The sequence below is a fragment of the Perca fluviatilis genome, chromosome 17 (genome assembly GCF_010015445.1).
Source record: "Perca fluviatilis chromosome 17, GENO_Pfluv_1.0, whole genome shotgun sequence".
NCBI classification, from domain to species: Eukaryota; Metazoa; Chordata; class Actinopteri; order Perciformes; family Percidae; genus Perca; species Perca fluviatilis.
This window is the reverse complement of record NC_053128.1, coordinates 27,654,712-27,681,385: the sequence shown is the minus strand read 5'-3', so window position 1 is coordinate 27,681,385 and position 26,674 is coordinate 27,654,712. Positions and strand designations below refer to the sequence as shown.

The window sequence follows — 26,674 nt, the reverse complement described above, 5'->3', positions numbered from 1 at the left end:
CTGCGGGTGCATACCTACTACATGACACGCCCTCGAAACAGTTGCAGTCGTTGCAGTTTGGTTAGGCTTAGGCGCCAAAACTAAACTAAAGTAAGTAGAGTAAAGTGCGCGTGTCATGTAGCCTGCAAGACTGCAGATATACCCTTCTCATAGAAGCTAACATTGCACAGTAGCTGATTTCTGGCAATATCACGAGATCGCACCAGAAATCGTGGGATCACATATCACACGAAAATCCATCTTGTAAGCCTTCAAGTAGTCTATATCCACGATCTTCCACTTCCGGGATTGTTCAGGTGCCGCCGGAAATTTCGCCGGATGTCTCTCTTTTCGGCTGGATGTCCGGTACCTTCCGCTTTCTTTGTGTTGGAATTTTAAACTCCGGTGGATTTGTGAGGACTATGGTTAACTGCTCCTCAGATCTCTGCAGGGTAAATCCAGACAGCTAGCTAGACTATCTGTCCAATCTGAGTTTTCTGTTGCACGACTAAAACGACCTTTGAACGTACACATTCCACCCAAACAAGTTCCTTCCCGAGGCTATTTTGCAGAGGCACCGTTGCTCCGTGCGGTGCTGCCCAAGACGATTGTGATTGGTTTAAAGAAATGCCAATAAACCAGAGCACGTTTTTCTCCCATCCCAGAATGCTGTGGACTCACCAGACCCTCCTCCGCAGCACTGTGGAAGAGGGTCTGGTAAAGCGAGACTAGGCTACGGGCGTGGTTTAGATGTGTGAATGACGGCCGCGACTGTTCGTTTAAAACAACAACAATGGATAGACAGTGCTTCATCCAATCACAAAAAAGACAAAAAGACACCACCCTTCAAAGAAATTCAAAGCAGGACACACCTGTTGTGTTGCTAAGCTACAATTGGACAACCACAGTTTGAGGGAGAGATTTAGCAACAGCAAGTTGCTTCTAAAATATCTCAGCTGCACTTCCTGTTTATATTCTCAGCGGTATCAGAAGCCAACCTGACTGTGAGCAGAACTCGTTCTCACAGATCACGTCGTTGATTCGGAGATCCAGATCCGACAGAGGCTGACCACATATCGTCTTACAGGCTAATGGGAAGCCGGTGGTGCTGCACGAAGATGCTCCGGGAGATTTCCCTTGGCAGCCTCGAGGAGCTCCGACACAGCACAGGCCCTCGCATCAAAGAGCAGAGGATCAGAGGAGACAGCGGAGAAAGATCCTTAGCACATGTGCACACACGTAGCCTACACATGCCAGGTTAAATCATCATTCATACAGATTCGACAGAGCACTCGGTGGAGTCTGGCTGGTAATTCATCTTTCCTTGTCAGACTTATCAATAGTATCTTGTAGATCTGAGGAAAGTGGATAAGTGTAAAGCAAAGCAAAGCAAAGGGTGAAAACTGATAACAGTCAGATAACACGTCAAAGAAATGAAATGCAAGTGATGATTTAGGTAAGATGTGGATGAAGGTATTTCATGGAGTGGCCTAAAGATGAAAAATAAAAAAAATCTTACTTTGGTTTTAAACTTTTTAATATATGCTTAATTTAAAAAAAAACTGTTGTTAATGTACCACAAAGTTATGAGCATGGCAACAACGCAAACAGTGAAGTGTTGTGTGTGACCAGGATATTCAGACTCAGCAAGGAAGTGATTTCATACTACAGGAACCAAACGCTTGATTTTGGCTTGTGTCTGGCACATGATTCCCAGACGTGCCTCAGATATCTGAATCAGGTTTTTTTTTATCTCCACGTGTTTTCAATCTCCCCGAGTGTTACGTCACTCCAACGCCAGCCACCCTGAAGAGGCTACGCAGGGTTCACTGTGGAAAGCAATGGAAATGACGGACGAACAGATGGAATATGTGGCTCTGAGGAGAGCTTACGGAGTTTCCAGTTGAGGAAAATAATGACAGCTCACCTGCTTACTCGTCTAAACTATCTAGGGTGCAAAACAAATGTCTAGACGGGGAGAGCATCTGACAGCCTATCTGACGGTGGCATATGGATGCAAACAGTATACCCTTCCCATTTTAACTATCAGATATGCAGTCTGAAAGCAGATCCTGAGTGACAAATGGATGTTGGAGATTCTTCTGTGCCATACATTCGCTTCTTCGTGCAATCAGAGAAGCCTGAGCTAAGTTTGAATCCCACAGAGGGAGCAGCTACGACCATCTGGCCACTTCAAGGCCCCGGCTGCGTAAAGCCCATCAACAGGCACATGGAGGCAGATGTTTAACATCTAGCTCGCGGCCTGCGTCGTGCTGGGTGTTCGGGTCCAATATGTCACTTTTTCCATACCATACTTTGAGAAATATAAACATGTTTTTCCATGAAAACTTTGTTAAATGCTGTCTAAATGCAAGCAACCAGTCTTACATCGGCCAAATTTTGTTTTTAATTAGGAACTTTCCAGTCAAGAAGACCAAATATTCAGAACCAGTTTTATGAACTTGACAGTTTTTAATACTCCGTGCTACAGACACATTTAAGTTGGTACCAAAACAATATCCAGCCCTTGTACCATCTCCATTCATGACTTTAAACGTTGAAGGTGTTAAAAGTTACTTGCTGAAAGGAACATATCTCAGTGTTAAGCTGCATGAAACGTTTTCTGCTATAGCATATCTTCACTGACAACCTCAACATCTTATTCACATATCTGACACCGATCCATTTATTTAATACGACAGCTGAGGTCAAGAGACGGATACATTTCCCCAGCGAGGTCACGCCACATCATTTTTATCCATTACGCTCTTGTCAACGGTGGTTGTAGTTGGACATATCATAGTGTGGGAGAGATATCTCTGCGGCATATATTTGCTAATTTATGAACTTTGTGTGGGGAGTGCCGCTGGAGCATAAACACACGGATGTGTTGAAGGTGAGGAAATCCCAACACTGGAGCTCCGGGGGAAGCAAGACGGGAGCGTGGGAAAGCGAGACGAGGGGATAAGGAATAATTGTGCAGAGACCTGAGTGGTGAACAGAACCCACAGCTTGTGGTCAGTAGGGAGCACACCTGCGAGACATCGCAGAGGCACCGAGGACTTCTAACCCCTCCGACTGAGAGGAAAAGTTGGAGAAACAAGCAGTAAGAGGGGGAAAAGAAAACAATTTCACCCATCCCAAGAGCCTTTTTAGTCCAAATACATACATAAAGAACGTAATAAAAAACACACATGGACCTGGGCACACAAAACATGCACACCTCTATTTGATCTCAGGGTGAGTGGTCAACTGTTTCCCCCCCTGGAAACATCTGTTTATACAATCTGACTGACGGTGTGTCAGTCTGGTTTGAGTGGTGAGGTGGAGCAGGAGTCACTCCAGAAGCAGAGACGGGGGTAATTCTTCAGCTGTGCCTCTGTGGAGGAAGGCGGAGGTCAACAATCCCTCATCTTTTCATGTTGACCATAACAGCCCTCGCATGGCGAGCCATCGCCACAAGGGTTAAGAGGGTGATGGAAAACATGGACCAAGTGACACATCACAGTGGTTTCAAAGTGGGTGGCCAACCGGACCGCCACAGACGGGGAGGGAGGGTTTCACTGGATAGTCATCTTGTGAAAAGACTGTTTTGTGCCACAAAAGAGAATTTCTTTGTCTCTGGTGCAGTCTGTATAGTATCTCTGAGCAGTTAAATATCAGCTCGTGCTCCTTTGAGCTGAGGATTAAAGAGGCTGAGGAACAGCTAACAAAAGAGATAACATGCATCACAATGGCACAGTGCTTTTTAAAGAGCGATAACAACAGGGCAACAGTCACTACTGTTTGTTGTGAAACCAAAACAGACAAAACGGTCGCTGCTGCATGACCCTACAAACAGTACTCCAGGAGGGCATGGCTCTATGGATGGCATTGTCAGTCTGTTTGTCCTAGTCTCGCATTGCCAGACCCTCCTCCACAGCGCTGCGGAGGAGGAGGGTCTGGCTATTCCACACAGCATTCCAGGATGGGAGAAAAACGTGCTCTGGTTTATTGGCATTTCTTTAAACCAATCACAATCGACTTGGGAGGCGCTAAGCGCCAGACGGAGAACCGGTGCCTCTGCAAAATAGCCTCGGGAAGGAACTTGTTTTGGTGGAACACGTCAACGTTCAAAAGTTTTAGTCGTGCAACAGGAAACTCAGATTGAACAGATAGTCTAGCTAGCTGTCTGGATTTACCCTGCAGAGATCTGAGGAGCAGTTAACCATAGTCCTCACAAATCCACCGGAGGTTAGAACGCCAACACAAAGAAAGAGGAAGGTAACGGACATCCAGCCGGCGGAATTTCCAGCGGCACCGGAGCAATCCCGGAAGTGGAACGTCATGGCTGTAGACTAGTTTGTCCGGACTGAAATATCTCTACCAACTACTGGATAGATTAGCATGACATGTGGCACATACATTCATGTTCCCCTCAGGATGAATTGTGAAATGTTTTGTATTTATTTAGTGCCATCATCATCAGGTCAAGATCTTAATTTGGAACAAGTTACCCCCTGACATTTGCACTATTAGATGTAGCTCTCTATAGATCCAAACTCAAAACTTATTTATTTATTTACTCATTTATAATGGCTTTCAATACATAGTAGTGACATTCTACTACTACTTTCCTCCTTCTGTTTCTATGTAACCTTGTCTGATTTGACTGTTTTCTAAGTTTGTATTCTTTTTATTGTATGTTATGCTGTTTTATTCATGGTTCTTGATGTAAAGAGCTTTGGATACCTGCTGGTTGCTGTAAAGTGCTATATAAAAACATGTTGATTGATTGATTGAATTTACCCAATACTTTTTTGTTTTATACTTTTATTCTCATCAGCTTTAGCTGTAATTTAGTTTAGTGCCAATTAGCTAATGTTAGCATGCTAACACACCAAGTAAGATTGTGAACATGGTAAGCATTATACCTGCCAAACATCAGCATGTTAGCATGCTACCAGTGCAGTCTTACAGAGCTGCTGGCTGTAGACTCTTAAGTCTTGTTAAGAAACGACACTCAAATACCGACGCTTTGTCACGGCCCTCTGTGTCTGATACCAACGCAAAAGATACTCACATGCATTCACATGCACGCGCGACCGGACCGTGTGTGACTTCATTCTCTGCTCAGGACGCAATTAATGTTCTGAATATCGAGTACAGCTCCTTTTAAAAAGGAATAGTTTGAGAAATATTGCTTTAAGAAATATGGGGCTACATTCTTCACACCTATTTCCTCTGACTGTTGATGGACTGGGGAGCCTCAAGCACTTCTCTGGTTCCCACTATTAGAGAGTTGCAGAGTTTGGGGGCCTTCAGGCCTAACACTGTCTCCATTATGCTTAACCATTTCCAGCCCCACCTTAGCCCTGCAAACAGCCCCGGGGACCATAAACACAGGGGGTCGCAGGAGAAAAGTCCTTCCACTTCAAATCCCCGTGCCTTTGTTTTCCAGACCAGACTCAGGAAATCAGTCACTCTGCTGAGCTGGGTGGCTGGTATTCGGCCGTCTTCTCTGCAGGGCTAAAAGCATTGTTCTGACTTTTGTGTTTGGGATGAGGGCACTTTAATCCTAACTTCCCCTGCAAACTGAGACCTCGCTGGCTGCTTTATCCAAAAGCCCCTGGGGGGGGGGGGGGCTGAGTTATTGCTGTTGTGGGCACTCCAAGCTTAACCTGATACCCTGGTCAAAATCAAAAGTAAGCACCGCTGAGGAACGTTGGCACCGGACTGTCTCGAGTTTCGGATAATAAAAGTATCAAGTGATATCATCCCCGCTCGCAGGCGCTTGGCAAATCAACGGTAACAGCATGTGTAGGAGGCGAGGAGACGAGGGATGGAGACAAATGAGGGGACAGGGCGAGTGAAAAGGAGACGGGCGAGGACAAAACCAAGCGGTGGGAAGCTGAGAAATGAAGAAGTGTGTTGTGCTATTGTCAGACTGGTTTCGGGGGAGTAAAGTGAGATGAGTAAGCGCTTTCACTTGCAGACAAAGAGATGAGTGTTGAACAGTCACGCTTTTCTATAAAACCTGTAAAACACTGGACACCCCTGTGGTATCCTGCAGACACAATAGGAAAAATGTGTCTGATTTAGAGCTGACATGGCAGGATATAAAAACGGTCATGTCTCATATTTCTAAAGTAAATGGGCCTTGGATGTCAGCTGAAAGTATTTAGAAACAATAACATGAGTTTTTCCTTATCAAACTTCCTGATAAGAAATACGAGTGTGTTTGAACTTAATTCAAAAGATAAAAACCTCAGTGGCAGCCTGTTTCCATTGATGTGTCCAATACAGAGTGAAGACACAAGGTGTATAGTCAAAAACATGTGTGAGATAACAGGAAGTGGACCGCTGACATGAAGTCTCCCTATTTTAGGAGCAAAGTGACAAATAATTCAGTTTATTATCTTAGAGCAGGGGTTTTCCACTTTGAAATGGCCTTCGCAGGTGGTCCCTGCTCATTATCTCTCACTTTGTTGTTTTCCTCCATATTGGAAAAACACCATCACCCCCGCAACACCCCCAACTTCCTTCTTCATCCAGATAAATATATCGGACAGATTTCAAGGAGTCAGCGTGGCAGACAATGAAAATACAGCATGAACTTGAAGCAGTTTCCCCTTCAGTTAACTAAAGGTTAGAGTCACAGCAGTCAACATCATTTAAAACAGGGGTCTCAAGAGGATTCACAGGGTAGTGAAAATATACACATATATACACATACATATACATACATACAGTATATATCAGTTACCACTTTATTAGAAACACCTATCAGTAGAATCCAGTGCAATTCAACAGCACTGTAAATTAAAGCCTCTGAAATGGCCCTAAATTAAACAAAAATCTCCCCAAAACAGTTTATTTTATTAAAACATTTGTGAAGGCATGATTCATTGCAAGGCTGTTGTATAAGACTGCATTATTTTAGCTAGGTGTAATAAACTGGCAACGGAGTGTACATTGCAACAGAAAATTGGCTTCTTTTTTTTCAGACTTTGCTCTGAACTTATTTTTACTACTTTTGCCTCCATATCCCCTTAAAATGTATCCAAATAAATTACTCTAAGAAAGAAATGTGACTCTTTGGCCATTAAAGTTGATTCCGATTCTGATTTTGAAACCTCAGCATTTCTCTTCAACGTTTAATATTAACGACTAAATAAGGAACAACCAAAGTTAAAGTTCAGAAAAATACATCAAAAACTCAGCTAATCATCAGGACTGTACCGATGTGGGTTGATCAGATTTGATTGATAGCGGCCTGGCAGCAAAAATAAAAACCACTCCACAAATGTACATTTTTTTCAACTGAGCCTCGGCCAGCTAAAAAAAGTGAAAGGATAGCAGAGAAAAGCACAAATAAAGAAACCCGTCGTGAAATAACCATAACTGTTCTAACTTTGTGTTCATGTAGGAAGCAATTGCTCACAGCAAGAAGCTGACTTTAAAGCAGTGACGTTAGATAACACCTGCCCGGAACAATAGGGGCCATGGGAACAGCTTGTATTTCTCCGAGAAACAGACAGGTGGCCAGGAACCCCAATAACATCACAACAAGAAAAGCAGGAAACCATGCTTCTGTTTGTTTTGTTAGTCTACCCAACTCCAAAGGGTCTTACATCAGGAAAAGCTCTACACTGTAGTCACAAGTCATTGAAATTAAATTAAATTAAATTAAATTAAAAGGCAAATACACCTCAAACAAAAACCACAACACCAACCTCTCGTGTGGACGCAGAGACAAATTCTTCAGTTAAATCCAAACGATCCAAATCTTTCAACTCCTCACAACCTGTAGAGAGAGCAGGAACAATGCAACAATGAGTCCAAATCACAAAACCATACCATCTCCAGAGAGCAACACTTTGGTCATAGTTGGCTCCACAACTTAAATGAGCATCTTTTTCTCTTTTCGCTCGTTGGTATTTTCCATCTAAACCTGAGACAGACGAGCAAATGCACCTGGAGAAAACTTGTAAACAGTTTCACATATTCATAAAAATGAGACGCGACGGGACGTGGCATAATGTTTAGCACAACAAAACAAAACCCATTGTGTGCATTATATAATCCAGCAAAATCAATAAGAGGGATAAGCCATAAGTCTAGCCCTAACCCCATAAATCATAAGCCCTGTGTGAAATGGATTTTGAAATAACACATCCCATTTTCCTGCATCCTAATTTTAACTCTGAAATCAACACGGATATTAAAATATGACTCAAACTAGTAACCAACTTTAACTGATTGCTTTATGTACAACACTCCCATTTCATTGTGACCAATTAAGCGGTTTGCTTCTACTTTTTCAACTTGTACAAACTCAAAAGGCAGTGCAACTTTACTGTTGTGGTTTACTCTCACCAGCAAAAAAAACTCTTAAAAAACCCTCCGCCCAGCACCAAACTGCAGGTGACCAAAGTTAGTAACCAGCTGGTGAACATAGTGGAGCATTTAACAGCCAAAGAGGCAGACATTTCCCTCAGGAGTTGGTGGAGACCATAAACAGAGCTAAAAGGAGAGTGAATGTTGGACTTCTATTCTTCAGGTGGCCATAAACACGACTCCAAATTAATGATACTGTTGCTTTGTATCTGCTGGATGTTTAATAGGCAACTATTTGCTTACTAGTTCACCACAACAACTTTATAAGGTGATAATATGCCATTGTTGTGTTAACATCTTGGCCACAAATGGCTGAAAAAAACATAATGCTTTAGTCTTGTATTTCATAAAGGTATCATAATTTCTTCTAACGTAAATGGAGGCAATCTCTTTTCAGGTGAGGCAGTCTGCCTCCGCCATAAACCCTTAACTAATAACATTTAGAGTAAGTAGGAGCAAGACTACAAATTATATTCCTTAATCCCAGTATCAATATAACCATGACGCAAGAAAGCAATCTGTCCTTTAGAACTAACCAAGGAAAACTCAATAGGAGCACTGACAACTCATCAAACATCTTCGTGGTGTCAGCAGCAGATTGCGGTTCCTCTGCCCTCCACATACTAATGGCAAACATACGTCAGGCTGGAGATAATTAACTAATGGACAACTCTGTTCCCCTTTTTTATCGCCACTGTTGAGGCTTTTTAATGGATACTGTCCAGAGAGAGAGAGAGAGAGAGAGAGAGAGAGAGAGAGAGAGAGAGAGAGAGAGAGAGAGAGAGAGAGAGAGAGAGAGAGAGAGAGAGAGAGAGAGCAGCACTCAGCTCGGGTCAATAGTCAGACTTCAATAGTCACAACATTAACAGGATTGCAGAGCTTTCCACTAACGGTGCACAAAATCCCTACAGTGGGATAAATGGAGCAGATTAGATGATCATAACTGGTGGCTGTTCTTCAAACATAGAAAGGTATATCTTCAAAAGAAGCTGAAGGTGGAGGTTTGTGAAGGACATTGTTTCTGTGACAATGCCCTGAAACTATTAATTGTGTGCGTGCTTTTTAAATAATATATATAACGATGGGCTACGATACCCGGTTTCATTTTAGATCTTATTTCCAAGTTGGTAAAATACCCAGATTTGTAAACTCTGTGGCAAACAAATCCCTAATCGAATCTTTCCTTCACAATAGATATTTTTTCTGACACTACAGGCATCTGCAAAAAAAAAAGGAAATGGTAACGTATACAAGCACATGCTAACTCAGTCACACAGTTGTTAAATTACCGGACCAACTTAAACGCTCCAAAATGTGGATACACTAGGGCTGTGATGGTATGGATTTTTTTTCTTACCGCAGTGACGAAGCAACGTATCACCGCTAGGGTTGGGTATCGTTTTTTAAAGTTTTTTTTCAATACCGGTGCTAAAGCGATACTTTTAAAACGGTGCCTGAACCGATACTTCCTACTAAGTACTTAAAGCTACAGTCCGTAGTTTCTGCCGCCCCCATGAGGAATTCTAAGTAATGACGACAAAATTGTCGGCGCGTCCACATGATACAAGCCTTCCGTGACCGTGCAACAAGGCACTCCTCACACCGGTCTGTGTGCCTGAAACATCCACAATTCAAACACTGACGTCATTCTGAAGCTGACCTGCCCTACAGAAGCAGGTGTGGACAAAAAAAAAGAAAAAAAAAGGCCTTGAGGTCGAGAAACACCAAATTTGTTTTTATGTTAAGTAATACTCTGAAATGGAAATATTACATAATCAAATAAGGTATAATCAACATTGGCATCGGGTTTATGAACAGTGGAAAAACAAGCAGTGATTTTGCCACAAAAACTATGGAATAAGCTTGAAATAATACACAGATATTCCCACAGAAGCTTGACTGGAATCACTACACTAATAAACAGCATACCAACCATACGGCAGGCCTCTAAATCATTGAATTACATTTTTATTCTTTTGTATTTTTTTTATATTCATTCAGCTGGTAAGATGAAGTAACCTATACGAGACATTTGCTGTGATTCGGTTTGATTGTAAGTCATTTTGTATTAGTTACATCTTATCGCAAACAGTTTACACAACTGACTCTCCCGTTTTTTTTCTCACGCTGAAATCTGAGAAGAAAAAGGGGTGAAAACAGAAACCTCAATTTTACAGATAAGTTTCATGAAATTCATGAAGATAAGGGCAGGAGCAACATTGCTGTAACTTGTGAAGGAAGAAAAATACAATAATCGTACAGCATGCTTTGTCCTTAGGCGAACCTCAGCAGTGTAAATTCTTGTTGGGCAATTTTCAGTTAAACAGAAGTGTATACTTTCCCAAAGTGTTACTGCTATACTGGCCTTTTAAAGTGATGCTGAAAATGCCCCAACATGCACTTAACTTAGGAATACCTCTTGGTTAAGGCACTGTTTTTTGGAGTTGAGCTGTTGAACTCTTTTACCAGCTGGAAGGGCTTCATTATGTGGGGACTGGGAAAAGGGTCTGTAGGTGTGTTCACTGCAGCCATACCCGCCACAAAAGGGTCTTTCTTATAGTTTTTAAGGTCTCTGGGAATAGGAGAGCTAGATGGAAGGGAAGTACGTGGGTTGTTAACATTTACAGGAACATTTGAGGGTTAGATGAGAATATCGATACCACTGCCATCTCTGTCTGTTGAATATGAAGCAATTAGCTCAGCTTAGCATTAAGAGTTGTAGCGGGGGGGGGGGGAATCACCTCCTACCATCACCTCTAAAGCGCACTAATTATCATTTTACATCTTGTTTGTTTAATCCGCACAGTTGTGGTTTTACGGGGGGGGGGGGGACTTCCTGGAGTTTCTGCTGGTTCCTCATCATGTTTAGCTTTGGAAGATATTACATGTTAATTAGTGAGCTTTAGAGGTGCTGATAGGCGTGGGTTATTTTCTTACCTTTAGCAATGACGACTAGATGAATCAATCAGTCAATCAAAAGAAAACAAATCAGATAATTTAGGAATGGATTAATCATTCGAGTCATATTTCAACCAAAAATACCAAACATCGGATGGTTCCAGGTTCTCCGAAATGAAAGTTTGCTGCTTTTCTTGGTCTTACGTGATTATTTCTCTAAATAATTATTTTTAGGTGTTGGACAGTCGGTCGGACAAAACAAGACATATAACGACGTCCTCTTGTGCTCCAGGATATTGGAACTTTTCTGATATTTTATTGACCAAACAATTAATCAAGAAAATCATTTTATGGCAGATTAATCAATGATGGAAAATAATCATTTATAATAGTTGCAGCCCTTCTTCTGCCACAGCAAAGGCTAGCTGTATCCCTCTATTTCCAGTCTTTATGCTAAGCTAAGGTAAGCTAACCTCCTGCTAGGCTGCAGCTTCATATTTAACAGACAGATTTGAGGGTGGTATAGGTATTCTAATCTCCAGTAACTAATTCAAACTACTTTCCCAAAATGTCGAACTATTCCTTTAGGTGTTTCGGTAGCTGCACATGCAGCAGGGGCAACTTGTGGATGCTGTTTTATCTAAATCAAAGGGTGACTTAATTAAAGCTGTGACACATCAAGCACTAATACTGCATCCTCCGTTGCCAACTGCATCTGTTCAACACTCATTCCTCCAGACCTCTCTTCTTCTCTTCACTCTCTGGGCAGTAATGGGAGGCATGTGAGGCTGAGCAGAGAGCATTCTCATTAAAATAACCAGCTCAGGAGTCCTCCTCCCCTCAGGCTAACATACACAGCACAGGTGTTAGGAAACAGCCAGCAGCCAGCTCCATTCACTAATCACTGTAATGCACTGCTTCTGCAAAGCGTTCAAACGAGCGATTTGGAGCAATCGCTGAGCGAGCCGCGGGCAAATATTTAAAGAGTACTGAAGCCGTGCAAATACACGCGGATATCAGGCCCAAAGACAGATGTTTGTGCACCTCACCTGGCTGATCCAAAAGGTCAAATACATGTTTATCTAAAGCGTGTGTGAACAGTAAAAAATGGATTTTTATGACTTACTATCCATGTGGGAACACATGTTTCTGGAGTTTAAAACACAATACATATTGTAAGTGTAAACTGGGTTATATAAGCCGCCTCTTCTAAGACTGGAACTGTATGGGCATCACAGCTGCTGTCTATTCATACAAAACAAAACAGACTTGACCAACAATGACTTCAACATCGTGCTCAGCAGCCAGCGTGTGTGTATGTGTGTGTGTGTGTGTGTGTGGCTCTCTGTGGAACATTTTTACAGGACTAGCAAGCTGTTGCTGCATCAGCACCACAGAAACCGCTCAGTGGATTCAGTATCATACTTGTGTAATATTTTTCAGTCCTGTTTTAATAAAAAAAATAATAATAAAAAAAAACACGTGGCAGTTGATAATGATGCTTTATTTTGTCATGTAAAATGTATGGAATGTACAAAAGATAGTGAGACATAAAGAAAGCATAAAAAAAAAAGAAGCAATTATTTTTCTTGAGACTAATAAGCATTGTCTGTTCCCGCTCAGCTGGGCAGCTGTATTACATTTACCACACATTATTTTAGGAGCCAGCGCTGAGACAGAGGCGCTTTGAAAGGCTTGCCAGGAGCGCTTCAAAGAGAGGAGGAAAAACTGTTGGGTTTCTGGAGCCTGTGCGGCTTCCGCTTTGGGTTTGGGTGTGAGCTCGGCCTGTTGACGGCGACTAGAAAACACAATGCTGTTTCACAGCCACAATGAGTCTCATGAAGATGGTTCACGTCCATTTATGTGTTTTCTTTAAACGATATCCTCAATGTCACTGAACAAAAAAAACAAAAAACACTGGACTCTCCCAGGTGATGCAACGTTTCAGTAGGTTTACGTTTCTGCCACCAGTTTGAATTATTTTAACTTTGTTTCTGAGAAATCGTGTTTTGTGTGTCATTTTGGCATGGCGGAGAGATGTACATTTACACGTACACATGAACCTCGGCCGCCGTTGCCATGGAGAAAAAGCCAGTCAGAGGCAAAAGTCAGAGCAGTAAGTAGTAAATTCTCGCTTTGTTGTTACAGTTGAGAACAAAACACGGCGCCATACTTTGCTGAATTCAGCCACAATCGAATTTAAAAGCAGAATTTAAAAGCAAATTGATTTAGGCTGCAGACACTGTTATCTTTAGCTTCCAGCTGTCATTAAGCTCAGTGAGATGTTTTGTCGAAATGCACCTTGGGAGTCGTAGTTAACTACTTCGAAGTTTTTACAAACACAGGCTTGTACCTTTAACTTTTTTTTTTTAATCAAAGAACGCAGTTCTTTATCACATTTCGGCAGTAATTGGCAGAGAAACAAAGATTTTCCCCTCTGATGTTTTTCAAAAAGATCATTTATTCCTAGAATTCTTTAAAAATGATTATCTGTACATAAAAATCGATACTCCGTGACATTATACCCCTTTTAGATGACATCACAACACTAACGTCCAGCTCTATCTCCTCAGTTAGACCCATAATTTCCTTTGACACACACCCCTTTCCACCTCCACACAAAAACACTTAACACACTGCAGCGCAAGCCGTTTACAAAAGAACTCGGCCTGTAAAGTAAAAACACAAGGTGTGTTTTACTCCCTGAGGCTCATGCTGATTACACACTCTGCACTAATGCAATGATTATCCACACTCCATCCAATTTCCTCTTGTGTGTGTGTGTGTGTGTGTGTGTGTGTTGTGTATGCATTCATACATACTTGTGTGTGTGTCCTGCTTGTAAACCACAGACCGCACACAGCACACAAAGATGACATCACCTTGCAGTGATTAGTCTGTTAGCTCAACGTCGAGCACAGCAGATGGCTGCAGCTGCATCATTCATCGAGACAGGTTTATAATTCTTATTAAAGATAAAGTGCTTTCTAAAGTTAAAAACAAAACAGATATGGAATCAAAAGTCATAGCTTTTAACTGATTTGTATCTTGCTTTCTTTGTTCTGATGTGATGAAGTCATCTTTGAGGTCTGTCTATATGACAGAAGACAGGTGTATTAGTGTGCTCTTTAATGTGGATAGGAGGGTCATTTATCTGGATTGGATAAGAGCCAAGTTTCTACCAGACATGATGACAGACATAATGGGCAAAGAGGTTCCACATGAGTTCACACACACACACACGCATCCCCCTTTCAGGACTGTATGCGTGCTGCAGCATCGCTAATGTTTGCCAAATTGTGTTATCATGTCTACAAGACAAAGAGGCATCATCTTTCCTGTCCAGCCTCTGAACCTGTGAAGCCACAGTGATAAAGATTCCCACTCAGTGTCACAGGCTATTGGCCCCCAGGAATCTAATGGCCTCGGCAGTAACAAGGCCATAACGGCTGCTTTAATGTGCCTAACCATCCTGAGAAGAGGATAAGTGTTTATAGTACATGATCTGGGGAGAGCATGACTGCCATTACACTGCCTGAATTGAGCTACGTCGACACTTAAAATGTTGTTTAGGTGTTGAAAGTTTTCAGGCCACGTGTTGCATTTGATGTTATCGTTAAAGGTCAGTTCACCCAAAATACAAAAACCTCAATTCCTGAGTTTTCTGCCTTCACCTAAATACAATAAAAGGTGAACTGGATATTTCTCGTGGTGCTGAAAAGTGACATTTAAAAATGGCAACATCTCTTTCTAGAAAGAGAGTGTCCCTGTAACTCTGGATAATCCACAGAGCACATTGTCAACTATTTCTTTGGTGGAAAGTAGCTCCAGTAAAAAAAAAAAATAAATTGATAGTGAGGTCTGTGGAAACATTCCACCGGATGTAAGTGAGAAAAATTTTTTGTTTTTTTTGTGTCATATGTTTGAACCATCCCTTTATATTCTGCTATCCTCAAAATCACACATCTATTCTAATAAATTAAATTCTTTCTGCTCTTGGCTTAATGATGGTTTGGTCAACAATAAAGTGGTTAATGCACCAATCTGATCCGCCAGATGAAAAATTATGTTAAATGCACATATATTTTTGTCTTTGTCATTAAAAAAATGCTATAAGTTACATTTATTCAGTCATGGTTGGCATGTTATGTTAGATAATAAAGTATTCAAATAAGTTCCAAGCTGTGAGGTATTCACATTTTAAATTAGATAGATAAAAATATAGAGCACTGACATCGGATCGGTGACTTGAGGTATTCAAATTGGAATCGGGAGAGAAAACATTGGGCCAGTTCATCCCTACTTAAACCCTATAGTGTATTGTCAGACAAACTAAAACACAAAATAAGACACATTAAAGTGATGGGCAGCTGTGTCACCACCACTGGTGAACTAAAGGACATTGGCCATGTTTGTAAAAGGTTTCTAACATGTCTATCATACGTCTGCATGTTGGAAAAGCTCCATTTTACACAACTACAGTAATATGCAAGACCAGGTATTTTCAAAAGTACGCACTTTGGATACTGTTTACCAAATGCTCTCGGTTTAGTGAATCAGCTTAGTGTGGAAAAAACAGTGCTTTCAAAACCATATCTGTCTGGATATGAACCTCAACAGATGGACAAAATAATGGATAGAGGTCAGAGGCAGCTATTAAAAAAAGTGGTTTCACTCAGAGTAAATGATCTATGGGGCAGTGAGGTTGTCAAAGGGAAGTCACGATGCTGGTGAAAGAAGAAGAAGGGGGAGGAAGAAGGTACAAAGGCAGCTCCAGACGCCTGCCCCTGGGAGATGGATCACAGATGTCCGACCCAGGGCCGCTCCAGTTAATTGTGAAACAAAAGCTTTACCTTCTCTTTCTCTCCGTCTTTTATGTCATACTTTTTGCTCTCCTTTTTCTTTTTCCTCTCTGCTCTCTGTCTCCTTACACTATTATTACAGCCCTCTGTGATTCACTTTTCTTGTGCCTGTGTTTACTCTCCCTTCTCCGTGTGGCGAGGAATAATCCCTGCTGTCTTCAGATGTGCAAATACCACTTAGCTGTTCAGGGCCGCCCCCAAATGACAACAGCAAACAAAGAAATTCCTCATTCCCTGCAAGTATGCATGTTTTATAAAGTCTTTGGACGATTTAACGCAAAAAGGTCAACCGAATATAGACAGTTGAAGAGGAATATGAAACAGCAGTACTTACTTTAGCTTGCAGAAGCATCACAACTGCAGTGAACTATTGTCGCAAAGATGCTTCTTTGGCAAAATAAATTAAATTTAGACAGTGGAGAGGTTATGAGTTCAACATATGAGGGGAAGCTGACTCTGAGATGAACCTGAAACTGTTGATTTAACTGGAGCCATGTCGGTGCTGATCATACCTGAGATTGAATCAAACAGGATGCATTTGTTGACGAGCCTGTGGCTGGGAAAACTAGCCTGGCAAATACCGGTTAAATTCAATTACGCCCGTTATCAGCTTGTTATTATGTCTGGAGCTTTGGGGTGTATTGTTTGATATTGTGTCAAGAAACAAACCTGACTGTGTCTTTATATGGTATAACATCTCTGAATTTACCCATGAACCATTGGGGGTGGGGGGAGGGAGATCTTTCAACAGGCTCATTTTTGTGCTGAAGCTTGTGACTGTTGGGTCCCACAGGTGGTGTAACATTATCCCATCCCCGTTCAGTAAAGTGGTCACCCTCACCTGGAGAGCCCTCACACTACAAATCAATTCACAGCTGCACAGGCCATTAGGCTGACCTCTGGTCAGTGACCAGAAGGAAGATTAGGTGGAGACATTCAGTCAGAAGTTACCATGGTTTTACACAAAATCTTCCACAAAGGTTTTACACTAAAGCACCAAACATTTTACACTAAACCAATTCCCCAAACAGCAACTGTTTTCCATAAATCAAAAAAACAAAAGCAAAAGTGTTAAGGAATTGATCAAGCAGGCTGATATTACACATATTGCATTTATTTTTGGTTTCTATCTATATATCTTACTGTATTACTTTTATTTCTTCCTTTAGTGTTACTTTTATATAGTTTTTTTGTCAATGCAACTGCAATACAAGAGCAATAATGTTCATTAATTTAACCTACATGTCTTCAAAATAGATATCCACTCAAGAGAATGCTATTTTTTGGTTTGGGACATGTTAGCTTTAACATCAGGCTTTCAGTACAATATCAGCCAAAAAGTGCAGATCCTAAGACACATTTTGCTGTATAAGATTCTTGTTTTAAAATGATTCAGCTGGAAACATTAAAAAAGTCAATATTTTCAACCATCTCATGGAGCTAACGTTAGCTTAATTAGCTAGCTAGCTACAGCTCATTTCACCTGACAAAATCGATGGTTTCCGGATAGAAATGAGAGAACCTGCTTTTGTCTACCTCTGTCTGAAATCAAGAACCCATTTCCTCAGAAATTACTGAAAAAAGTATGTGCTAAATCAACATTATCATTGTAAACGGCATTCTGTGGCAAAAGGGAAAGCCTGACAGGCATAGAAACAGTTCCTAACAGGGGCAAACGGTCACCTCCTGTGAATACAGTCAGTAATGTGAGCAGGATTAGGTCAAACCAGTGACCTGCTTTCTATTTAACATGAGTCACCTCTATTAAAACTAGGTCTGCCAAGGCAGGATGCAGAGAAAGACAGAAAGAGCGTTATTGCCGTTGGTCCTGCTGCTGTGCTCTGGCTACCAGTGGCGCAGTGGTAATAATGACCGGTCACTGCCTGCCAGTCCAAACCGAAATAGGGTTTCCATGGTGCTGGTGAAACTGGGGCCCAAACACTGGGAATCAGCCCTCTGTGCTGAGAATCTACAGTAAAAGTGAGTGAAAGTGAAAGAGCTCAGCTGGAAAGCTTGACCAGTATGACAAGGGGATTTCTTTGGACTCAAAATTTCCCATCGAATGACGATAGAGTTTGTCAGTTGACTGAATCTGGAAAGTACTTTACATTTTCATTAATTTAAGACTTTTTATTAAAGGAATATTGTTTTGTTACAAGATTAACACCACTCTCGTGTCTGTGCACTAGATACTGTATGAAGCAAGGGCCGTGCCATGGTTAGCTTAGCTTAGCATAAAATAGAAGCAAGAGGCGGATAGTTCCAGTGCATTACTTTGTGTAAAACCACAGCTCGTCATGTTTACCTTTGTGTACGGATTTAACAAAACAAGATACGAGTTAATTAGTGAGCTTTAGCGGTGCGTTTACCTTTAGGCTTAGCTGTTAAGCTAAGCTAACCTCCAGCTGGCTCTAGTTTCATAATTAGCATACAGACTAGGGTTGGTCATCATTTTCCCTCCCTTTTTCATCTGTATCTTGTTTTGTTCTACTTGTTTTGTTTGCTCGTTTTGTTTTGTTATGTTTTTATAATCTACCCTGCCCTGTAAAGCGACTTTGAGTCCATGAAAAGCGCTATATAAATTCAATTTATTATTATTATTATTATTTTCAACAATCATCATGGGCAACAATTCTGATTCCAATTACGATTCTTCCGTTCGATTCCGGTTCTTATCAATTCTCGATTTAAATTCTTTGAGGAGTGGAGTTGAAACAGTTCACATGCTTATATCACAAATAAGAGGAACATTTTATTTTCATCCAATGGTGATTTACAGTTTTACTGGTTTTTTTCAACATGAAATATGGCCACACTAGGGTGCCACTTACTCTGCTCCATGGCTGTAACACAACAAGCCCCTGTCCGCTACGCACACCAAAACTTGTGCATGTTAAATTTGGAACCGATGATCGGATTTGAAAACCAAATCTTTCAAACGATTCCAATAAAGAACCAATTCAACTGGAATCGTAATTTTAAAAACGGTTCTCGATGCCCAATCCTAATACAGACATAAGAGTGGCATCGATGTTTTGGCAAGAAAGTCAAACTATTCCTTTCATCAGAGAAAAACTAAACAAAAAATCAATTGATAATGAAAATAATAAACATTTCAATATGTAATAAATCCACAGACATCCATCTTTTGTAGTCATTGTTTTCTTTCTCTAATATAAACAGGGAACCAACTGGAACATGAAAGCAAGTTATGACATTCGGCAGTGACACAAACACAATGTACAATCTTGTGTAATCTCGTTCGCACAGCTTAAAGCCTTTTCCATGACCTAAGCCAAACTGAACATATGATACCGCCTTATCGCACACTACACACAGACTGCCTATTGTGGAGGGTCATAACCTTTCATGATTAGCATACAGCTGTGAGGCTGAGGTCCCTGAGTGAATCCAGTTCCAGCTTAATCAATATTCAGACATGTCTGATACAACATTAGCTGGTTAAAAAAGACAGGATACATGGGAGGGAGGAAAGCAGGAGATGCTGAACTCAAGTGAATTGAACACAGCAGAGTTTAATGAGCCTGCAGTTGCTCAGGGACTAGATAAAGTGCTGGAGGCCATGCAGCTGCAGAACCCACCGTCTGTCTGCCGTGCATTCCCCTGAGACTGACCCCCAGCTTGCCACAAAGGAACAAAACCCACTGCAGATTCTTTCTCCTCATTTCACCCGACCGGAGGGTCCTCCCGACCCCCCGCCCCCTCTGCCCTCCACAAGTCATTCTTTGGATGTCTCTTTCTTTCTATAGGGGAGGGTATGTTCCACACAAGCCTACCTTCAATTGATAGAGGGGGCAAGTGTAGGGCGAGGGCTTTGTTATTATGAGGACCCCACCCTGTTGGATTCCCAGTAAACAGCAATGCGGTAGAGCCGCTGGAGGTGGATGTACCCCCAGGAGAGGCTCATCTCTGGGAGCCACAGGGGGGGCCCAGAGGACGGAGAGAGAGACTGAGAAAATGGGGAGCAAGTAATAGCTGGGGAGAGGAGAAAGAAGGGTGATTAGCTCCAGTGCTGCCTAATCTAATCAGTGTGCATGACTGCCCCACAGTGTAGCATGGAAGGGTGGAGACACGTAGAGAGTAAAGAAAGTATTGTATCATTCAGGAGGCTATGGAGGGTTGGGAGAGTTAAATCAGTTGTTTCAGAACAGGAGGCCACATGAGAAAGGTCATCACGTAAACGCCGCTGGACACTGTCACATTTCACATGGACGTGACGTAGTTTGAGCTCTTACTTTGCTCTTTGACATGTTGTAAAACAACCATCACTCACTGCAAGTGCCATGGAAAGTCAAAAAGGTTGATCCAACACCCAAATGAAGAGGAGAGGCTCATGGCTGGGCTTAATTGGAAAGTTACCAATACTATGACTCCCTAACTGACCTCATTTTAGTCACGTGGGTATGTTACAGATAAATTCATTCCTTCATACAATCTGCCACCTACCCCTAGAAAGTACAATGACAGAGAACAAACAGAGTTATCTCTGTGGGATCACTTCATACTTCATAACAGAATGTCATTCCAATCTAATTATACCGTAATATGCACTTATTTTGATAGTCGCGACAGATGCGAAATAGTAGGTGTGTTAAATATCAGGGTCATAAAATTAATGAATCGTCCACCATGAGAATGGAGAATCTATTGCACAGGTGTATTTAACTAGATATTGTTAAATAATTGTTACCGAGGTAAATATGACACTTAAAAATGAAAAAACGTATTGCTTTCAGGTGATATCGGCCAGCCCTATTAGGGTTGTCACTTTTTATTCAAAATTGGAACTACAGTAGGGTTTGAAAGTAGGAATCTGTAATAATGTGTTTGAATTTAAAATATATAAAAACAACTGCCTTGTACTCCAGCAGGAGGCCCTCTTGCTAGCTAACTATGCTACTGTTGTTGTTTTTGCTAACGGACAATAGAGAAAACTAGCATGAGGCGCGCTGAATGCTGAGTCAAAACACCAATACACTGATAAGTAATGTGTGGAAGCAGAAAATGGAGCTAAAAGGTAAGGATGTTTTCTGACATAAAACACTGTTAGCATTTCATTAACGTTAGCTTGCTCCTCAAAATGAGGCAGCAGGAGCACCTCAAATTAGAAACATCAATTCTGCAATGTAGTTTAACTTATTTCTGGCTTTATATGTTACGTTTAAATGAATTCAAGCAAATTACGTCAGTTGGAATTAGTTCAAACGTGATTTTTCAGCCTCCGGACAACAGTGGAAAATGTCAGAGAACAAAGCCTGTCGGACGCTTTTCTCTTACTCTGTATGTGCAGACTGTGATACAGACTTTTCCAGTACCGGTGAAACAGACCGTCTCTGAAATGGCTCTATAAAAAAAAAAAGAAACAAACTCGGACACACAGCTGCTTTTAATTCACTCAGAAATACTCATTTAATAAGCTTGGAACAGATATCCTTATAACGTAATGTGACCCAGTTAGGATTTGTCTCAATTTTAAGACCGTCTTCCTCGCATTACGTAAATTGTATAGCCAAATAAAAAAATGTTTAGGGCAACAAGACACGTATTTAAAGAAACCTCTGTGATGTGTGATGTTTTGATTTCGTTAGAGCACTTCCTAGATGCTCCTGTTGAAAGTTTTATTGACCGCACTCGTTGAAAAACAAAGGAATACTGTGGGGCGAAATAATGACCCCAAAAAAGCGCTGATTGTCAAAAACAGATGTTGCTGGGAAAGTCAATATTCTAACTCCATGTACAAGTGCAACAGTAGTCTGAGGAAATACGATGCATATCAACCAGCCTTGTTATCAGGGCCATCTACACTTGAGGATATCTACAGCCGGGCTTTGCTGTTACAAACTGTATTCCAGATGTTAGTCCCAGCCGGCCGGAGTCATCTGTTTTAACCTCTGACACAGGAGCAGCCATTCAATTAGTGGATTTCACACTCTGGTCATGGTGACACCACGGCACTGGCTTTGGTTTCAAGCACACACTGATAATGGCGAGGTCGGATTTCCATCAGCAGCTAAATTTACACTCATAGGTGCCCAAAAGTGTTTATTTAGGATCCATATGCATGGAGATGTCTAGAACAAATCCTCCACTGAAAATAGTCCCCATACCAGAAGACACATACTGACCCAATCCCATAAACTGCCGCCAGCATCCTGGATTAATGACAAAAGCACTGCCATCAAAGCTCAAGAAAAGCACGAAAGGCAGATGATGTGGTCTGCTTAAATGGCATAGCAGTTAAACTTTGGTTTTATTTAATTTTTGCGTGCATTGAAAGTATCACCAAATGCATCATCTGCACCGGGCAAAAAGGAGGCTGGTAATATTTTATTTCCATGCTTTGAAAGTTTACCATTCTGTTTAGGAAAGGAGAGTAAAAAGAAAAAAAAAAAAAAACATAAAAGAAGCATCTGCGCTGCTAGGCTGCGAGGAGAGAGAAACGCATGTATTTTTTGCTTTTCTGTGGCCTAAACGGAGGGTCGTAATGAATGAAGCCCAGCCTTTTTTTAATGGGCCGAGCACAGAGCCCTGAGGGACCACGTGCACTGGCACATAATCTCAAACCACTGGCAATCCCTGACACTGGACTCCAACAAACCACCATCTTTAATGCTAGTCACTCATTCAGTGATGACCTAAGCATCATTAAACATCTGAAGCTCAGTTGCGTGCCTTTAAAAAAAGAGAAATTACACGAAATGACTCAAGCTAATTACAGAATATAGAGTCATGACCGAGACCACACAGCGGCCACACAGCTGCGACTTTTGCAGATGGTAATAAGTGGCAACAATACATTGAACTACAACAATTTAGCACATTGAATTTATGATAAAAAAACAACAAAAGCTATGGTGTTAATAAAGTAGCAGAGAAAGCAAATTCCAAGTGGAAAAAGATTCATATGGCTCTGATCTTTCCTACCACAGTGAATCAGTGACTGAGGTTTGGAACAAAACATCCCTCATGAAAACAGTGTCTATTAAACACTGCAATAAAGAGCATCACACATGGAAACAAATCATTGCTTGTTGGGAGAAAGCTAAGCAGGGGTTTCCTTATGCAAAATACATAAACCGTTTTCCTGACTTTGGTTACATTGTGGTCCAAAGACTTCAAGGTCTCTGCCCCCAGGAGCCCTTTGTCTTCCACACACAAACACTGGTTTACAGGTGAGACCGGTTCTCAGGTTTACTGTTGAAACACAGCACGAAAACAAGACAAGAATCTCTGTCTCAGCACTTTGTCGAGACAACTGACAGACTTTCTCTTGAAGTTACAATAGCAGGGCAACCTTAGACCTTTAATCTATCCACCGACCAGGGTTCAAAATTAGCACCATCCACCAGCCAAATGCTGGTAAAAGGCTGGTAGATTTGCTTCACTCACCAGCCAAAAAACAATGGTAATCTATTGAGTCGCTGGTAAAATTTGAACATTTATTAGCCATTTGGCTGGTGGACAAAAAAGTTAATTTTGGACCCTGCCATCGACACACAGCACCTGGGTCAGGTGTTTGGGGTCACTGATGCTTTTGATGGGGGCTCTCATGGAAAATTAAAACTTGGTTATATGTAGAGCTGGGAGAATAAGTTGATTCATTGATTCAAATGTACAAATTCCAGTGTCTCAATTGTGATGATATGTTGGTTTTCTTGGTTTTATTTGATGGTAAATTAAATATATTTGGCTTATGGACTGTTGGTCAGACAAGACTGTTGGAAACTTTGAAGACATTATAGACGAAACCATAGTTGGAGTGTTTCATATGTGTCTTTTCCATCTTTAATACAACTTTTACCTGTTAACAATGCACATGGTATAACATAATAGATGAATAAAAGAAAAAAAAATGTAAGTTGGATTTTAATAAACAACTGCTGTAACTAATGATAAAGGAAGATGTTTAGTCAATTGATTGACATTAATCAGCAATTATTCTGATAATAGATGTTTTTAAGTAAAAAATACAAACATGGTCTTGTTCAAGCTTCTCAAATAAGAAAACATGCCACTAAAAATATGATAAATTGAATATTTGGGGATTTTGGGCTACTCTTATATGAATCCAATTTAAAAACCCATTTCCGTTTTTATGTTAAACCATGTGGATGGTCACTTTTATTAAAGATGTTACAGACACACAGATGAATTAAAACGGTAATAACGAACGAATTAAATGGCATATACTCGTGACTGACGACTGTCACGTACAGTATCAGGGGGTCATACTGTGCTGCTGCATTGCCTGGCAAAGCATCAGTCTGCTCGGCTTCCCTGCCACGAGTTTCCCCTTCACTGCAGCTCTGGGAGAAAATACCACTACTATAAAAAGACGTGGAAACACTTGGATGAAAGTCACAATATGTGTGGCTAAGATTCTTCAACGAGGGCTTTTTCCATAGACGAATAACCACTATTGTTGTAGAAAAGTAGTTGTTAAAAAAAATAGTTTTTCTACTTACGCCTAACTGCTGGCGGTGCGATTTTTTTGAAGCGGCGCCTCTAAAGTCCAGCAGGGTCTTTATGGGTGTCTTCCTCGTGCAGTTTAAGTCTTCGGGTTTGATTTGAACTGTTATTATTTTTTCCCCCTTTAGTGTCTCTTCTTCATCCTCCACGTTTTCTCCGGGAACCACAGAAGAATGAATGGTTCCGTCCTCCTCTTCTGCCCCCAGACATACTACCGTTGGGATGGGAGTGACTGCCCCCGTTAGCTCCCTCCCCCCATCCACCAATCACTGCTGTTCAGACTGGACTCATGAGGATAGCCTACATTATTTATTTGATGTCACTATATGTGGAAATGCTACGTGAATGACCACTGCTGTGCTGTTGGAGGCAGAGAAATGTGTGCTTTTTTTCTCCCCTTTTACAGATTAAATAGAGAAATTAAAAGATGCATAAAACCAACATTTCTCAAATCAAAGTGTGCGGTCCCTGAATGGCTCACATGCAAGCATCATGGGATACCTGTGGTGAAAAGTAGCCTACATTTACACAAGTACTACTTTCTGAGGTACTTGTGGTGTAGTATTTACATTTTATGCTGCTTTATACTTCTCTTTCACTACATTTTATTGGGAAATATAAGACTTTTTATTCTCGGCTACATTAATCTGACAGTTTAAATTGCTTTGCAGATTCAGATTATCAATAGAATATATAAATCAACTAATACATTATGATGTATTATTATGGATTAAACTGCCTAGCTGAAATTAGCTCCACCTTTTCCAGCTGCAACATTAAAGTGATGAACACATTAATGCATCAATAATTATAATCCAGTAATATGATATTATTATTATTCTGAAATGAGCCATTCTGCATGAGTACTTTCATTTTTGGTACTTTCAAATAATCATTATGCAAAAAAATACTCTTTACTAGATCATAGTGAGCATTGTTCACTTTTCTTCTGACATTTTATAAAACTGCAAACGATAAAGTGGAAAAGGAAAGTGTTCGGCAGATTAATCGATTATAAAAAAAATTGTCAAATTAATCCTTACTGGCTGTAATCTGCAAACTGCATTATTGGTTCCCATTTTCTTCCAAAACAAACCTTTACATGTGTTAAAGAGGAAATTTAACATTTCGTAATCTATGTAAGCAGATGTTGTCTTAGCATCTCTGATTACCTCTCACTCTAAAGACAAGCTATTCACACAGTATTACTTTGACATTTGAGTAGTCTATATGTCACATTCTCTCTAAATTGGAGTCTTAACCTTTATTGGGAGGCTAACAGCTGAGCTAAAGACTTACAGCTATGCATGTATTCAGGTCCAACATGTCCGTCTATATACGTTGCACAGCAGAGAGCCATACTTAGCATTATTTCCAGACGTGTCTATGAATGCATCTCCCAGTCTCCCGTGTTGTATTCTTGCAAAATCCAGTGTGAGGACGTGCAGGAATGGTACACGACAACAACTTTTTGTATATTCATTCATGCTTTGCAGGGCAGTGAACGAGTGTGAATGGACTATTTTGAGACTGTTGTGACTAGGAGGGGAACAACTGGAGCCAGGACCTCGGTGCCCTCTTATTTGTGCTCCTCGGTCGGTCGAATGAGACTTGAATGCAGTGAAAACACAAGGGAAGTCTCGTGACTTGTTCCGGGAGTTTCTGGCTAAACAACTCTGCAGTTATTGTCAATAATAACCGCCCTGATGTTATCCACCCAGTTCCTGGGATCATTAACCCTGACTGACCTTTGGTTTGACAGTCAGAATGAAAGCACAATAGAAATACTCCTATAACACATGACTGAGGTCTGCGCTCTCCAAGTGCCCTTATAGTTTAATATGTATTGGAAAATAAAAAAATAGTTATTTAAACTTTATTGCGCACATATTCCCTCTATGTATGCCCTTGTACCTACCAGCTAAATATTTAATTGGTATTGCATATGTACAGAATGTTTACACTGTAATTCGTGGGCTTTAATCTGAAGAATAACCTGTTTGAGAATAAGATAAGGGAAGTATACTGAGACCATGCTTTGCTAAATACCTTTTATCTTAATATAA

At 41.0% G+C, this 26,674-nt stretch overlaps 1 protein-coding gene across 3 annotated transcripts in view; it reads right to left on the bottom strand.

The window, feature by feature from the left end:
- The window catches only part of lhfpl2a (LHFPL tetraspan subfamily member 2a), a 41,397-nt gene extending 16,547 nt beyond the window's left edge, over positions 1-24,850 (bottom strand). For 2 of the 3 annotated variants that reach the window (XR_005636773.1, XM_039780750.1), the window contains exons 1-2: positions 24,605-24,850; positions 7,695-7,765 (exon numbers count right to left, since the gene is read on the bottom strand). The gene's annotated coding sequence lies outside the window, so the exon portion shown is untranslated. The remainder of the gene's footprint in view (positions 1-7,694; positions 7,766-24,604) is intronic. The other variant, XM_039780752.1, reaches the window with a different exon arrangement.
- Between the last annotated feature and the right edge of the window lie 1,824 nt (positions 24,851-26,674).